The sequence below is a fragment of the Trichechus manatus genome, unplaced genomic scaffold (genome assembly GCF_000243295.1).
Source record: "Trichechus manatus latirostris isolate Lorelei unplaced genomic scaffold, TriManLat1.0 scaffold00013, whole genome shotgun sequence".
Lineage (NCBI taxonomy): Eukaryota > Metazoa > Chordata > Mammalia > Sirenia > Trichechidae > Trichechus > Trichechus manatus.
Window position 1 is genome coordinate 21443484 of NW_004443949.1, and position 17127 is coordinate 21460610.

The 17127-nt window shown below is 40.4% G+C and overlaps 1 long non-coding RNA gene across 1 annotated transcript in view; it reads left to right on the top strand.

The window, feature by feature from the left end:
- The first annotated feature begins 854 nt into the window (after nt 1–854).
- LOC111819607 (uncharacterized) overlaps nt 855–17127 on the top strand; it is a 97848-nt gene continuing 81575 nt past the window's right edge. The window contains exons 1-3 of the long non-coding RNA XR_002823185.1: nt 855–1011; nt 7867–8025; nt 8788–8909. This is a non-coding gene — a long non-coding RNA (uncharacterized LOC111819607). The remainder of the gene's footprint in view (nt 1012–7866; nt 8026–8787; nt 8910–17127) is intronic.

The following is a 17127-nucleotide window of genomic DNA, read 5'->3' on the forward strand; positions in this document are numbered from 1 at the left end:
GGCTCCATGATAGAGTGGAGATGGCAGAGGACGATGAACTTGGGGACAGAGCAATAGAATTTACCCCATATGAACAACAGAGAGAAAATAGACTGAAGAAAAGAAAAGACCTTGAACGAATTACTTAAACTGGGTTTCACTTTCTTCATCTTTAAGATGAGGATCATGATAGTAGCCACATCAAAGGAATGCTGTGACAATTGAGATGTATATAAAGGGCTTGTTTGGCACAGTGCCAGCCACACTGTACATTTTCAATAAAAAATTAACTATAATTATTACAATCACCCTGAGTAGACAGCCAGGTGACTTCATCTCTTTGTACAATTAATTCAATTCAATAAGCATTTATTGCATTGCACTTTCTTTTTAATTAATTTTTTTATTGTGCTTTAGATGAAGGCTTACAAAGCAAATTAGTTTCTTATTAAACAATTAATACACATATTGTTTTGTGATACTGGTTGCCAAGCGAACGACATGTCAATACTCTCCCCTTATAGAATGCGGGTTCCCCATTGCCAGCTTTCCTGTCATCTCCTGCCTTCTTGTCCTTGCCCCTGGGCTGGTGTGCCCATTTATTCTTGTTTTGTTTTATGGGCCTATCTAATCTTTGTCTAAAGGGTGAGCCTGAGGAGTGACTTCAGTACTGAGTTAAAAGGGTGTCTGGAGACCATACTTTTGGGGTTTCTCCAGTTTCTGTCAGGCCAGTAAGTCTGGTCTTTTTTTGTGAGTTAGAATTTTGTTCTACATTTTTCTCCAGCTCTGTCCAACGTCCTCTATTGTGATTCCCGTCAGAGCAGCCAGTGGTGGTAGCCAGGCACCGTCTAGTTGTACTGGACTCAGTTTGGTGAAGGGTGTGATAATTGTGGTCCGTTAGCCCTTTGGACTAATCTTTTCCTTGTGACTTTGGTTTTCTTCATTTTCCCTTGCTCCAGACAGGGTGGGACCAGTAGAGTATCTTAGATGGCTGCTCACAAGCTTTTAAGACTCCAGATGCTACTCACTAAGGTAGGATGTAGAACATTTTCTTTATAAATTTTGTTATGCCAATTGAGCTAGATGTCCCCTGAGATCATGGTCCCCAGCCCTCAACCCAGTAATTCTGTCTCTCAGAGAGTTTGGATGTGTCCATGAAGCTTGCATGACCTTGCCTTAGTCAAGTTGTGCTGACTGTCTTGTATACTGTCTTGCCCTTCACTAAAGTTACCACTTCAATAAGCATTTATTGATCACTAACTATATACCAGTGAGAAGTAGCATTTAGGCTGCATGGTCTAATGGAAAGGGCTTGAGTTTTGGAATTAAAAAGGATGAGATTCTTATCCAGAATCTTCCACTTTCCAGCTAGGTGATCTTGGGCAATGATTTTGAGACTCAAATTTCTCATCTAGAAAAGGGAGACCAAAGCACCTATATAAAAGGGTTATATATTGGACAGATTAAATAAGCATTTGGCACATAGTAGGGGTGTAAAGATATCAGTTCCTTTACGTTTGTTTTCACTAAAGATTATTTTCCCAACTTTTTATTATAAAAAAATTAAACTTACCAAGTTGCAAGAGTATTACAATGAACACTCACTTTACCAAAAACCTTTTAAGCAACTATTTTGCTCAATAGTAGTGTATGAAGAGTATAAAAGAAAGAGAAGATAGTCCTCCTTCTCTGGCAATCTTACACTCTAAATGGGAAGGTAGCAGCACTGAATCATAGAATTTTAGAGCTGGAAGGGACTTCTAGTTGTCCATACAGAAAACAGCTAGAGTATGTAATTCAAAATTAAATAGTACTATTCTTAAGAGGAAACCCTGGTGGCGTAGTGGTTAAGTGCTATGGCTGCTAACCAAAAGATCGGCAGTTTGAATCCACTAGGCGTTCCTTGGAAACTCTGTGGGGCAGTTCTACTCTGTCCTACAGGGTCACTATGAGTTGGAATCGACTCGATGGCAACGTGTTATTCTTAAGAGCCGAGGGAAAGATCAGTGTGGGAGGAGGTTAGGTAGGGAAGGTTTCTTGAAGAAAGTGTTTTAAATTAGGGCTTGAAAGAAGTCATAGGCCTGGGTGAACAAGTTGGTGCCATTCCTTGCAGAAGTAGCAGTGGGCCGAGAAATGAGAAGGATCTGGTAAGGAACTAATAGGGCATGTTATTGAAATTCTTTTGCCTTCTTTAGCTAACCAGATAGAGCAGTGAAAGAACAGACAGGCTCTGTTAGGTCAGGGAGGAAGGTCCAAGCCTCCAGGGGACTATTTAGGAAATGACTTTGGCACTGCATGTGGCTCTGGTCTAAGTGATCGAACAAGAGGCAAGTTGCTATGCTAATTAGCCCTTAGATTTCTCTACTTTGTCCCCTTCTTAGCTATGGAAATGCCTCACCCCTTTGGTTTAATAGAAGCATTCTGCTGTTAGCAACAGCTCCTCATATGCGTATGTGTGCCCACATGCACACATACACATACACTCATATGCACTACTGTGCATCTGCACATACACACATACATACTCATGCACACACTCACATGCACTCTGCCACACAGATTCACACATATAAAAACACACATACCACACACACACAGTCACAATACACTCACATACACTTACACATAAACCTACACACATCACACACACGCATACCACACACACTCACATACACTCATATGCACAGCCACACACACATCACACACGTACCACACAATCGACACACTCACACAGCATACATTCGTACATACATAAACATGCCACACAGATTTAAACACTTTCCCAACCCTACCCACACACCATATATACACATAAACACACCTGCGCAAGCACCTTTTGAACAACTCCCAACATATTCATTTTCATCATATGACATAATATTACTATGTAGACAATTCCCATAAATTAAGTTAAAAAAATAAGGAGCCCTGGTGGTGCAAACGGTTAAGTGCTCAGCTGCTAACCAAAAGGTTGGCGTTTTGAACGCATCCAGCCGCTCTGTGAGAAAAAGATCCGGCAATCAGCTTCCGTAAAGATTACAGTTAAGAAAACACCATAGGGCACTTCTACTCTGCCACATGGGGCCACTATGAGTTGAAATCGACTTGACAATGACAAGCTAAAAATGGTCAGATAATCTACTACTTAGTTAAGAGTGCATCTCTAAAAATAGTAACAAAAAGTTGTTCAGTGAATCACCTTTGTTTTTGTGATTTCTCAAGCTTTATTTTTTATGGGGAAAACCCCCAGGTTTTGTATCTTCTTTTAATAGACAACAAAAATATGGTGTTTCTGTTTTTCTTATTTATTTTGGGTCATGGTGATACCTTTTAATGGCAAAAATTCTGGCTATAAACTATCTTAAAATAAATAAGTGCAGTTTTGTTTATCATATCCTTTCCGTGTTCTCAACGTTTTCAATTTTATTCTATTTTCTGGAACAGCCACTTATTTTCCAATTGGTCTTGTAGGTTGTTTTCCTTAGAATTATCTTTTTTGTAGTGCTTAAATTAATCTCCTAAGCCTTTGGGTTTTTTTAATCCTTGATCTTTGGAATCTCTGAGACTTTTTTCTTACAATCAATTACTTTCATACTCTTTCTCTTCCACTTGTTCTTATAGAAACATTCTTTTTCCTTATTTTGATTATTTCCTTTAATATTACTGCCAGCTGTTTCTTCACGCTTGCTGTGAATAGGCTGCACAGGCAGATGGAGAACTAAAAAACATGATAAAGAGCCCAACATCATTTATACAAGGTCCCAAATATACATTTGTCATGCTGTGCACCTAATGGTTGTATCTATCACCAAAGCAATAAAGGGAGCATATTAAGAAGATATATTGGTGCTGAGGATGGCTGTTAAAGAGATTATAAATTAAAAAAATATTTTTCAAATAGATAAACACCACCTGAGTTTCCATCTTACCAATGACAATTAGGAGCCGTAACAGTAACCAGGAATTACTTCTTTATTAGTTTCTTGGTTTTTAGTTGGGTAATGAAGGGTCTGTAATTTAGATGGGGACCATCAACTCCATAACGGGAAAACAGGGAATAATAATGCCAGTTAAACAAGTAATATACCACGTCTCTCTCTGACCCAGGGTAAGATTACTCAGAATGAGAAAGTACTTGGATGACTAGACGTATTTAGCCTTTTTTACTGAGTCTGTTAAAGGAGTTAGCTAATTTGAAACTAGAAAAATGGATAAATGGGTAGTGGCCAAGAGGTCAACCTGTGTTTCCCAGGAGATCTGGGGAGGACCAGGGTCTGTGCTGGTTTGCTTCACAGCAGTTTCCATCCCAGCCTCCTCCATCCCCCATGTTGCAGGAGGAAGTCAACTCTTAGGCCCAACCAGCCTGGCTGGCATGTTCCACTGAAAAGAACATGTCTGGCCCTGTTGTACTTTTAACTCAGTTTTTATTCTTCCCCTTGGCATTGGTGTGGTTGGTAGTTGTGGTAGGAAAAATGGTAAAAGCCACCTCTATGTTTCTTTACAGTGTATAGAATGCTTTCACATATGCATCATATTAACCCTCTTAACCTTGTGGATGGAGTCTCTGGGTGGTGCAAACAGTTAACACGTTCGGCTGCTAACCAAACTGTTGGAAGTCTGAGTACACCCAGAAGTGCCTTGGAAGAAAGGCCTGGTGATCTACTTCTGAAAAATCAGACACTCTGACACACATGGGGTTGCCATGAGTTGGAATCTACTTGATGAAAACTTTTTTTTTTTTAATCTTGTGAGGTAGCTTGAATTACCCTTTCCATTTTATCAATGAACAAATGGTTTCAGAAAAATCAGGTGGCTAGTCCAAGAACAATGCTCTTTCAACTCATAACAGAGACTTTTACTGAATATCCGTGTTGTAAGACAATGAGCCCAATCCGCGAGGTACTCACAGATTGTCCGCAATTTCTAAATAGCAAGGAGGCCATTAGAAAAAGACGACCAATCACTATATGTGATTCCTCCATGAATATCACGTCCTTGTATCAGAACCTGAACACGTTAGCACGTGAAAAGTAGTTTTTACTGCAAAAGGAGGCAGACAGCATACAACAGATGAGTTGTTCCCTCGGTTCAAAAGCTATCTGGGTGGAGACGGAAAACTTCTACACTCGCCCTGCTATGCACTGTAGATGGGGAACTCAAAAACGGACAGTCACAAGACAGGCCGGTCCCCCTGGCTTCTGGAAGTTGTCCCAGTGGGGATAGAGAACTCTTCCACCCGTGTCCTCCACCTTGCTTCGAGAGTGAGGGACTCAAAAAAAGGGGCCTGGACCTCATACCGTCAAGAAAGTAGTGCCAGGAGCAGAGCGCGTCCTTTGGACCGGGGTCCCTGCGCAGAGAAGCTGCTAGTATGGGGGAACACTGAAGAGAAGAAGGCCGACAGAGAGAAAAAACCTTCCCCTGGAGCTGATGCCCTGAATTTGGACTTTTAGCCTACTTGGACTGTGAGGAAATAAACTTCTCTTCATTAAAACCATCCACTTGTGGTATTTCTGTTGTAGCAGCACTAGATGACTAAGACAAGATCTAAATGTTCAAACTAAAGCCATAAATTTTTAGAAGAAAAATCAGAGGCAACACTGCCAGGCTTCGCTTTTAACAATGGATTATCTAATATAATAACAAAAGCACAAACAGCAAAAGACAAACTAAATAAATGAGACCTCATAACAATTAAAAACTTTATTCATCAAAAAACTTTACCAAAAAAGTAAAAAGACAAGCTACTGACTAGGAGAATATCTTCGGAAACCATATATCCAACAAGCATCTAATAACCAGTATATATATATATATAACTTCAACAACTTAACAACAAAAAGACAAATAACCTAATCATAAAATGGGCAAAGGACTTGAATAGACATTTCACGAAAGAGGACATTCAAATGGCCACCAAACACGTGAAAAGATGCTCAGCGTCGTTAGCCATCAGAGATATGCAAATCAAAACCACAATGAGATACTATTTCACTTCCACTAAGATGGCTGAAGAGCCCTGATGGCACAGTGGTTAAGAGCTCAGCTGCTAACCAAAAGGTCGGCAGTTTGAATCCACCAGATGCTCCTTGGAAACCCTTTGGGGCAGTTCTACTCTGTCCTATAGGGTCACTATGAGTCAGAATCAACTCAACGGCAACAGGTTTAGGATGGCTAAGACTAAAAAAAACAAAAGCAGAAAATAATCAATGTTAATGAGGATGTGAGGAAATTGGAACCCTTACCCATTGCTGGTGGTGATGCAAAATGGTACAGCCATGGTGGAAAATGGTGTGCTGGTTCCTCAAAAAAACTAAAAATGGAACTACCATATGGCCCAGCAATTCCACTCCTAGGTATATACCCAAAAGACCTGAAAGCAGAGACTCAGACAGAGACTTGTACACCAGTGTTCATTGCAGCACTATTCACAATAGCCAAAAAGTGGAAACAACCTAAATACCTATCAACAGATGAATGGATAAACAAAATGTGGTATATACATACAATGGAATACTACTTAGCCAGTAGGGGAAATGAAGTCTTGATACATGCTGAAAGGCATTATGCCGAGTGAAATAAGTCAATCACAAAAGGACAAATATTGTATGACCTCACTTACAATAGAAAGAAAAAGGCAAATGTATAGAGAACAAATTTTATTAGTGGTTACCAGGGGCAGGAGGGGGAAGAAAAGGAGGTGGGTGTTAATGGTAATGGAAATATCACATTACTTAAAGGTAGGGTTGCATAGCCGGTTATTGTAATTGCTGTCAATAAGTTGTACTCCTGTAAAAAGTTGAATTGGCAAAAGTTGTGTGATAGATATATTTACAACAATGACAAAAAAAAAAAAAAAAGTAGCTGCTGTGAGGCTGCTTATGTACAACCAAAAACTTCGTGGGATTTGGCTTCCTGGTTAGGAGGTTTAGGGTCATTGTTTCATGGGACATCCCAGTTAATTGGCCTAATAACATGTTTAGCGTTTCTATTCTACCTCCGAGTTTGTTGTGTAGTGCCTGGGGTCTTAAAAGCTTGCAAGCGGCCATCCAAGACACAACAACTGGTCTCCATTCACCTGGAGCAACAGATGAAGAAGGAGAGTCAGGAACAGGAGGATATGGAATGAACGGTTAATTTGCCTCCATGAACAACTGCCTCCTTTACTGTGAGACCAGAAATGGATAGTGCCCAGCTACTATTACTGAACATTTTGATCAAAGAACTTATAGAAAAATCCTGATCAAAAGGGGAAAAATGCAGAACAGAATTTCAAATTCTCATGGACTCCAGACTTGCTGGAGCCAGAAAGGTTGAATGAATCCCTGAACGATTGCCCTGAGATAATCTTTAAACCTTAAACCAAAAATATCTCCTGACGTCATCTTAAAACTGAACAATAGTTTAGCTTAACTAGTAAAAAGGTCTGCCGTGAGCATTATGCTCTTTTAAGAACTATCTATATGGGATCAAATTGACAACACCAACTCAAAAGATTAGATAAGAACCTTAGAGGGCAGTGAATTTATGTTAACGGAGGAGGAACAACTCAGAAAAGGAAGGTGAGAATGGTTGCAAAACCCCAAGAATGTAATCGATGTCACTAAATGATACATGTAGAAACTGTTGAATTGGTGTATGTTTTGCTGTGTAGTATATTACCAACAACAACAGCAAAATAAATGAAATTTAAAAAACAAAACAAAAAAAGATAATTTAAATTTAACTACAGCTCTACAGGATATTTTGTTGGAACTGGCTAATGTTGACGAATTGGAGATAAATTTTGAGAATATAGCATTGCTTGCTTCGTTTTATATAAAAGTTAAAAAATAAATATTCTGTGTTTCTTGAAATTGATTTAAATCTCTTCTTCTATTCTGTCAGCAGACTTCTGGGAGACTGGCATCTCTTCTATGAGTGTTACAAAAACAAAATATAGAAATAATTTAAATATACATTACTCCCCGTGAGTAGCTACGTCATCGATCGAACTTAGATTAAATAAACAAGAGAGAAGCAAGCTCATTTTTCCATTAAAAATTTCAAGTATGTATACTGTTACATTGTTTATTCAAAATATGAGTATAGGAGTTTAATATGGATGATTACTATTTTACTGATAATGTTTTGTTTATCTACGATTACAGAATGACAAAAGTTATATGTACAATATGATTTTCTTTGCTAATCACATATATGCACAATTTCAATCTATGTGTCCAGATTCTGGAATTCCTTTCAGATTTCCTATGTTATGCTAGCTTTGATTATATTAATTAAAATGCAATTTTATGTTTGTTGTACCTAATAATAAAATTTGAGGCTTGTAAAAAAAAAAGGGCCTACCTCCTGCTGGCCAGATAGGCCTAGTTAGGTGGACTGGACCCTTATGCTACAAGTACTTCCACCTAATACCATAGCTGAGGGACCACAAGGTACCTTGGCTGGCTGTTTTTATACCCAAAGACCACATGGTACCCTACATGTGCAAACATCAGGCCTCAGAGGGTGGGGTGGTTGAGGCCTCATCATGCCCCCTCCCATTCTGAGGCTTGTTGCCAAGGCAATGGGTTGGAGACTCCAAACTTATTTGCACATGTTTAACTGTTGCCTGGCTGTTTTAGGAAAAACAAAACGCACCACAATTTCTCAGGCTGTTTTCCAAAGCCAAAGACAAAGGGCCAAACTTAGTTCTTTGTCCCACACGTGTGCCGCAACATTTACCAATGCCCTTGCAGTAGGATGGGACATTTAAGAGCCAGTGCATGACCCTGTAATCACTATCTCTCTCTCTGTTCTTTGCCACAGTGACCTGGAAGCTACATCTTGGGATGTTGGAGCCACTAGATGCAAGTAGACTGGGTTCCTAAGTCACTGCATGGAGGGAGCTGCCCTGGCGAGCCACCAGACCTGCAGGGGACTTTGCCCAAGTAAGAAATAAACTGTTGATATGTTTAACCACTAACACTTTGAGGTTAATTTATTACTGTAGCATAGACTAGCCTATCCACTAGAAATACCAAAATGGGTGTTATTTTTATGTAGATATTCATAATTTCAAAAAGCACCTTTTCATACATATCAAATTTAATCTCTCTAAGAACTCTGAGAGTTAAATATTATTTTTATTCCTACTTAAATGATATAATACCAATAATGATGCATTCAGATTATTTTGTTTGCTTTTAGAACTATACACCTCTTATTTATAGCATTTATTGTTACTGGAATTTTATATGTATTTATATCATTCTTTGATCAATGTCTTGTGTAGAATCCAAGCTCCATGAGGATACTGTATTCCTGAGCCTGAAGCAGGCAGTCAATGCTTATTTGTTAAATTCAGTCAAAAAATGAGTGCTGGTATCAGCAGATGAGTGCATTTTATCTCTGCAGACAAGTCACAAAGACTCTACTTTGAGCCAGGAGAGTCAGTTGTGTGATTTGAGTAATTCATGACATTTAGCAAAGGAAGCCTGATTAACTCATCTTCATGACAGAGTTATATCTGCCTCTGGGACAGAATGGGCCGTGGCTTTGGGCCAGGACATCCGCCTTCTGGCTGTTCTGATATGGGAAATACTGACTTCTGACTCTGTGTTTTCATGTTAAAAATGATTATATTGATGAACAGCCTTAATGCCCAGTTTATTAATATAATCAGTTCTGATGTCATGTCAGTTACTCTGAGGGCAGAGCCAACTTCATTGCATTTAATGCTTCAAGACCATAGAGAAAAATCCATGAACGCTTTGGATGTGGTGGTGCCACTGCTTTGTGAACATTCGACTCTGAACTTTTGACACCATGGATGTGAATTCCAGATACTAGGTATTAAACAAGTGCTGGTTTGGAGTTGTTTACAGGGTGGGTGGCACTCTAAATGGAACTCTCCTACATTCAAAATGCAGTTGCCCACACAAGAAAAATGACCCATTTTTTCTGGGTGGGTGCCTTTGAATTGTTTTATCTCCTGGTGTCTTAGTCATCTAGTGCTGCTCCAACAGAAATACCACAAGTGGATGGCTTTACAAAGAGAAATGTATTCTCTCAGAGTCCAGTAGTTGCAAGTCCAAATTCAGGGCATCAGCTCCAGGGGAACACTTTCTCTCTCTGTCGGCTCTGGAGGAAAGTCCATGTCATCAGTCTTCCTTTGGTCTGGGAGCTTCTCTGCACAGGAACCTCAGGTCCAAAGGAGACGCTCTGCTCCCAGTACTGCTTTCTTGGTGGTATGAGGTTCCCATGTATCTCTGCTCGCTTCTGTCTTTTATATCTCAAAAGAGATTGCATTAAGACACTAATCTTGTCAACCTCATCACTATAACCTCATCACAGTGATAGAATTTACAACACACGAGGAGATCACATATAATCTCATCATAGTGGTAGAGTTTACAACACATAAGGAAATCACATCAGATAACACAATCATACAATACTGGGAATCGTGACCTAGCCAAGTTGCTACACACATTTTTTGGGGGACACAATTCAATCCATGACACCTGGGATGGTGGATTTATACTATCTAGTCATGTTGTCTTAGCTTGGTCTTCTTAGTTACCTATACAGGTAGTCTCCAACTTATAGGTGTGGCTCTGTCCTGACGACTCTGTTGTAAGTTGGTTCTGACGTAAGTCGAATACCTCATTTTAATTTTTTTAGTTTTCAGTACTATTGCCTTTCATTATCAGTATCAATAAATCATAACATTGAACATCTGTGAGTGAACATCTGAGAATGATAACATGAGCAAATTACATGCTGCAACATCGTATGTAACACATATTACTATCGATAAGATGTACAAAAAAAACCCAAAACCAGAAGGTCGTAAGTGCAGTTTGTCGTAACTTGAATACATCCTAAGTTGTAACTCGAGGACTACCTGTAGTCATTTCTGAGACAATGGACTGAGACTACTACAACTGGGAAGAAAAGTACAGTCCATGATCATGAAAGTGAGTGAAAGTAACTGACAAATGACTAGATGAGAACCATGGTTCTAGCCTTATTAATACAACGTGCTAACCATCAAAGCTGAGGCGCACTGACTTCAAGGTGAACTCTCAGAACCGAGAAGAGCTACAGGGATGAAATGCAAAACTCAAATTTAGTATACTTCTCTGGATTCGACTAGCGACACAAATCCTGCTCAACTGCAAAAATCTGTCACCATGGGTTTCAGGGCACCCAAAATTAGGTGACTTAATCACTGGATCTAATGAAGAAAATGCGACAGCGCTTTGCTTATTAGGACACAGTTTCTCTTATCCGTGCCTGTGAAGAGGATGTGTGATAACAAGATGTCAAAACAATTGCTGCACTGTGAGCTGAAGGAGGACAGTCTGCTCAAAGCAGACGGACAATTAAGGGAATGTACTAGAGCCACGGACAGCCAGCGAGGAGGCTGAAGCTCCAGACACACCCGACAGACTTGTCATCTGAGAGGAAGCTGTCAAATAAACACATCTTACTTGGGCAGAACCCCAGGGCCCCCAACAGTAAAAAGCCCAATGTCTTTTATGTCAAATCAGGCCAGACATCTGGAAAGGAAAGGCATGTAGGTACAAAACTCGATCTTTTAATCTATCTGGTAAACTGAGCGTAGTCACTGTTGGCCAGGTGCAGGTGCCTCTTGTCTCAGAAGACCTAAACTCTTGTCCTCATGCCTTATGGTATTCTGTCTGCGAAAACTCCTTCAGCTTTGACCATGAAAGTGCTTAACCTTTTTCTCTGGATTCTTTCATAATTTTCTGAATAATTATCCTTTTGGCTGAAGTTGCAACACACGTCACAGTGTTGTGAGCAACTACCATGAGTTCTTACGGAAAGGGAGAAACATATGTTCAGGTATTTCTGAAGCTGCCGGCAGCAGAACAAGTTTCCTGCCTGTACGTTTCAGAACTTTTCTCAGTGTACACAAAGAGGAAATAGTTAAAAAGGAATCCTTTAAAATTCACATGGCTTGGGAAATAGATTCTGAGTGAGGAAGGTGACCAGTCCCCTGAAAAAGTAGGAGGAAACGTGGAAGTTTCCGATCAAGTGCGGTGAAAATGGTCAGTGGATTGTGCAATGAGATGGGGACATGAGATGACATTGCTTAGAGTGTGTTTCCCCCAGATCTTCACAGCAGAACTTATATAAGCAAAGGATGCTTTTTTAAAAAAAGTTTTATTGCACTATTTTCTTCTCTTAATTTTCTTTTTTGTAAAAGAAGCTAAAGAAGCAACATGCAAATCATCCAGAATACTGCAAATTTACCCACAAATGCTGACAAATATAAAACAGCTTCTTCCCCCGTCTGAACAAAGTGCATTCCTTGTGCTATGGAAGTTCTTGTTTTCTGGCAGTTTGTGTAGCATCGCTCACAGAAGGTACATTTGAAACCTGCTTGGCTGTTCCGCCAACAAGCCCATGACAATTTCAAAAATCTCCCTTTAAAGAGTCCTTCAGTGTTTAGTCTCATGGAAAGAAACCTTGGTTGCCCAGAGGTCTTTTAAGGAAGAAAAATATTATATAAATAGCAAGCATGATTAAATCAACCCGATTCTCCACTCCATGAGGCAGAAAACGAGCTTCCTTGAAAACCATTGGCAGAAAGTGTTTCTAGATTTAGAGGCTTTTGAGAATGGAGGAGCAGAGAAAGCCTGTTTCCTGATTCTATGCCAGGGCAGTGACCAGGGGATTTAATAATCACAGTAATTATAACCAACATTTACACAGCACTTACCTCATGCCAGGCCCTTTCTAAAGCATTGCTTTTTGTATGTAGCTCAATGAATCCTTCCAAGCCCCATGAGGTAGCTATATTTATATCCAGTTTAGCAGATGGAAGACTGAGGTACAAAGAGATGAAATAACTTACTGGAGCTCCTGCAGGTAGCAAGTAGCCTAATACAGCTTTAATCACCTTTACCTATAGACATGGGGGCAGTGGTGGTTCAGTGGTAGAGTCCTCGCCTTCCATGCGAGAGGCCCAGGTTTGATTCCCAGCCAATGCACCTCATGTGCAGCCACTACGCAACTGTCAGTGGAGGCTTGCGTGTTGCTGTGATGCTGAACAGGTTTTAGCAGAGCTTCCAGACTAAGACAGACTAGGAAGAAGGGCTTGATGAGCTACTTCTGAAAACCAGCCCACGAAAGCTCTCTATATCACAACGGTCTGATCCACAACCTATCATGGGGATGGTGCAGGACTGGGCAGGGTTTCATTCCGTCATGCATGGCGATGCCATGAGTTGGGGGCCAACTCAAAGTCAGCTAGCAACAACAGCAGCCTATAGACCAAGACAAGAACTTGGTGGGTGTGATTTGTGGTCTATCATTCAGAAAGAGACCCCTTCGCCAAAAATATTTCCATAAAGCTATATAAGATTCTTATCTCAGTGTCTGAAGCCCCACCAATAAAAATTTTATTTAAGTGCATACTCCATTAAAAGGAAAAGCCTCAGTAATGGTAATAGACATTCCCTATCTAACCGTGGGAAGGTGTTTTGAAGATGGGAGGAAGGGAGGTTAATTTAAATGTACAGAGCATTGTAGGCTGAGGAGAAAGACTAGGAGGGTGGACAACCCATGGACAGCTACCTTCCCACCTGCCAGGCGAAGAGTATACGGAAAGGTAGCAGAAGGAGGACAAAGGCCTCCAGAACAGGCTGTAGAGTCAGGCATAGCTGAGTTTGAAATTCCTGCAATCACTTTCCAGGTGACATAGGCTAATTATTTAACCTGTCTAAGCTTCAGTTTCCTCATCTGTTACCTCCTGGGGTGGCATTAAAGATTTAGTAAAAAATGGGGGTAACATTTTAGCACAGTCGTTTGCACATGGTGGACAAGCAAAGAGCACGAACTGCAGCCAGGATGCCTGGGTTCTAGTCCTGAGGGAGGGCCTCACTCAATAGCTGTGTACCTTTGGACACATTATGAAAACTCTCTGTGTCTCAATTTCCTCCTCTGTAACTTGGGGCTTACTATAGTATCTACCTCATTGTGCTGTCTGGGAGATTGGTATGTATGTATAAAGTGTTCAAAACAGTCCCTGGTACATGCTACATGCTATATTATTGCTACCTATTTTTTATGGTAAGGTCTCAAAAAACAGCAATTGATATCAGTAAGTAAAAGATAAACTAACCTACCCCAAATTTTTCTAACATGTTCTTGCCACACACTGGTGTCAATTAATCTCTAAACAAGCTCTCCTCATTGGCTTTGAATTTTCTTATACCACTGTTTTGCCTACTGTTTTTGGTGAAATTCTATCTCTCACCAAGCATCAGCTTACTTGAAAAGTATGATGCAGTGCGTATGAGGCAAGGCTTTATTCTATTAGGCCTCAGGGAGCAGTTACTGTAAAAATGAAGAATTCTGACTTTGTGTTTGGATTGATAACAAATGGGTGGATAGAAATTGTATGTGGCTCTATTTTCCAGGTTACCTGGGAATGTACTTGCAACTTCCTGTTTAGCTTCCTGAGCTCTGTGTTCTGACATGGCACTTCAGAACTGGGGCAACTCCAGAGTTTTGTTCTGGTGATACAGAAATGCAAGGACTTTGGTCTGGGTAGCCCAGTGTGCTACTGATGGGCCCAATTACAAATATACGTTTTTTGTCAAATTATTTTCTGGGAACCTGTTTAAATGTTCTTAGTGTTTTGTTCTGGTCTCCGTTTCAGTGTGCTCTGGATGTCACAGGGATATTGTGAACCAATACAAAACGTATATTTTTATAGTTAATAATTGTTCATTTATCTATCCATCCACTCACTAAAACTCCTTTATTGAGCAACTATTATGTGCCAGGAATTACTCTAGGCACTGGGAGGTCAACAATGAACAGACTCCTGCCTTCAAGGAGCTTGCATTCTAGTGAGGGGTGAGAGATAATAAACAGGGTAAGTAAAGTCTGTGGTATGTTAGATGCTGATCATGTGCACAGGAGAAAAACAAAGCAGGGAAAGTTGATGGGGAGATAGGGTGGCTAGAAAGGCCCCAAGGAGAAGGAAAAGATGCTGTTTGAGTAAAGATCTGAAGGCTTGTGGGAATAAGCTAGGTGGGAAGAGCATTCCAGGCAGAGGGAATAGCAAATACAAAGACCCCAAGGCAGGAGAGGATGTGTGGTTTTTCAGGGCAGAGCTAGGAGACCATTACAGCAGCTGGAGAGGAGTCAGTGATGTAGAGAATAACTGGAGATAGAGTCAGAGAACAGGGGAGAGTCAAATTATATAGGTCCTTGTCGGCCATGGTGGCACAGTGGTTAAAATGCTCAGCTGCTAATTGAAAGGTCAGTGGTTGGAACCCACCAGCCGCTTTATGAGAGAAAGATGTGGCAGTCTGCTTTTGTAAAGATTTACAGCCTTGGAAACCGTATGGGGCAGTTCCACTCTGTTCTATAGGGTCGCTATTAGTTGGAATCGACTTGAAGGCAACAGTGTTTTTTTTTTTTTTTTTGGTAGGCCACGGTAAGGAATTTGGCTTTGCTCAGGCTGGAAGCTTATTGTACGATCTCAGATAGAGGAGTAACACCTCTGATTTTAATTTTACTGGGTTCACTCGGCTGGTGGATTGAAAACAGACTGAAGAGGTGGAAAGAGAACAAAGGACAGAGCAGAGACCTAGTTAACATGCTATTACAGTGATCCAGGGGAGAGGACAGTGACTTGGACCAGGATCACGGCTGGTGGTGAGAAGTGGTTGGAAGTATCTGGAATACAAAATGGTACAACCACTCTGGAAAATGGTTCGGCTGTTTCTAAACAAAACCAAACACACACTTAGCACATAACACGTCACCTGCACTCCTGCCCGGAGACGTGAAAACTTCTGTCCACACAAAAGCCACCCAGGATTGTCCGTACAACTTTGTTTGTAAGAGCCCAAACCTGGAAACAACCAAAATGTGCCACCACAGGTGAATGGATAAACAAGATTACATTCATACCATAGAACACTACTCAGCACTGAAAAAGGAACAAACTGTCAATACACTAAACAACTTCAATGGATCTGAAAGGTAATAATGATGAGTGAAAAAAAGTCAGTGTCAAAAGATCACATATTATATTATTTCACTTCTATAACATTTCCAAAATGACAAAGTCATAGAGATAGAAAACAGATTAGTGGTTGCCAGGGAGGGGGTGGGAGAGAGTGAGGGAGGTGAGTGTGACTATAAAGGGGTGTAGTAAAGGAGATTTTTGTGGTTATGGAATAATTCTGTGTCTTGATTGCAGTGGTGGCTACATGATTCCACACATGTGATAAAATGACTTACAACTGTATACAAACACCACTATCAGTTTCCTGGTTTTGATATTGTACTATAGTTATGGAAGATGTAACCATTGGGGAAACTGGGTAAAGAATTCATGGGATCTCTCTATACTATCTTTTCAACTTCTTGAGAATCTCTAATTCTTTCAAAATAAAAAGTAAAAAATGATGTTATCTGATGTGGGGGTGGGTGGAAGGCTCAGGGAGGCAGGGAATGAGGAGTGCTCTGAAGCAGTGGCTTATTCTTGGGATCCCTTGTGTTCTTTTGCATTCTTGATAGCATGTATGGCTCCTTTTGAATACCTGTAGTTGCATGAGGCTTAGAGCTCTTCAGTACTAATAAGAGATGTTGATAAAGGCAAACAATAAGTGGAGCCAACAGAATTTGCTGACAGAGCTAATGTGGGGTAAGAGAAGAAGGAGTGAAAGATGATTCCAAGGTTTTTGGCCTGAGCAAGTAGAAGAATGGAGTTGCAATTAACCAACAAAGGAGCTACTTTGGTTGGTATGTACTGAGAGTTCAGTTTTAGACATGGGAAGTTTAAGATACTGTTATGGATTGAATTTTGTGCCCCCAAAATATGTGTTGTAAATCCTAACTTCTATGCCTGTGGTGGAAACCCTGGTGGCGTACTGGTTAAGTGCCACAGCTGATAACCAAAAGGTCCGTAGTTGGAATCCACCAGGCGCTCCTTGGAAACTCCATGGGGCAGTTCTACTCTGTCCCATACGGTTGCTATGAGTTGGAATTGACTCGACAGCAATGGGATTTTTTTTTATTTTATTGTACTTCAGGTAAAGGCTTACAGAACAAATAGTTTCTCATGAAACAGTACTACACATATTGTTTTATGATATTGGTTAACAACCCCAC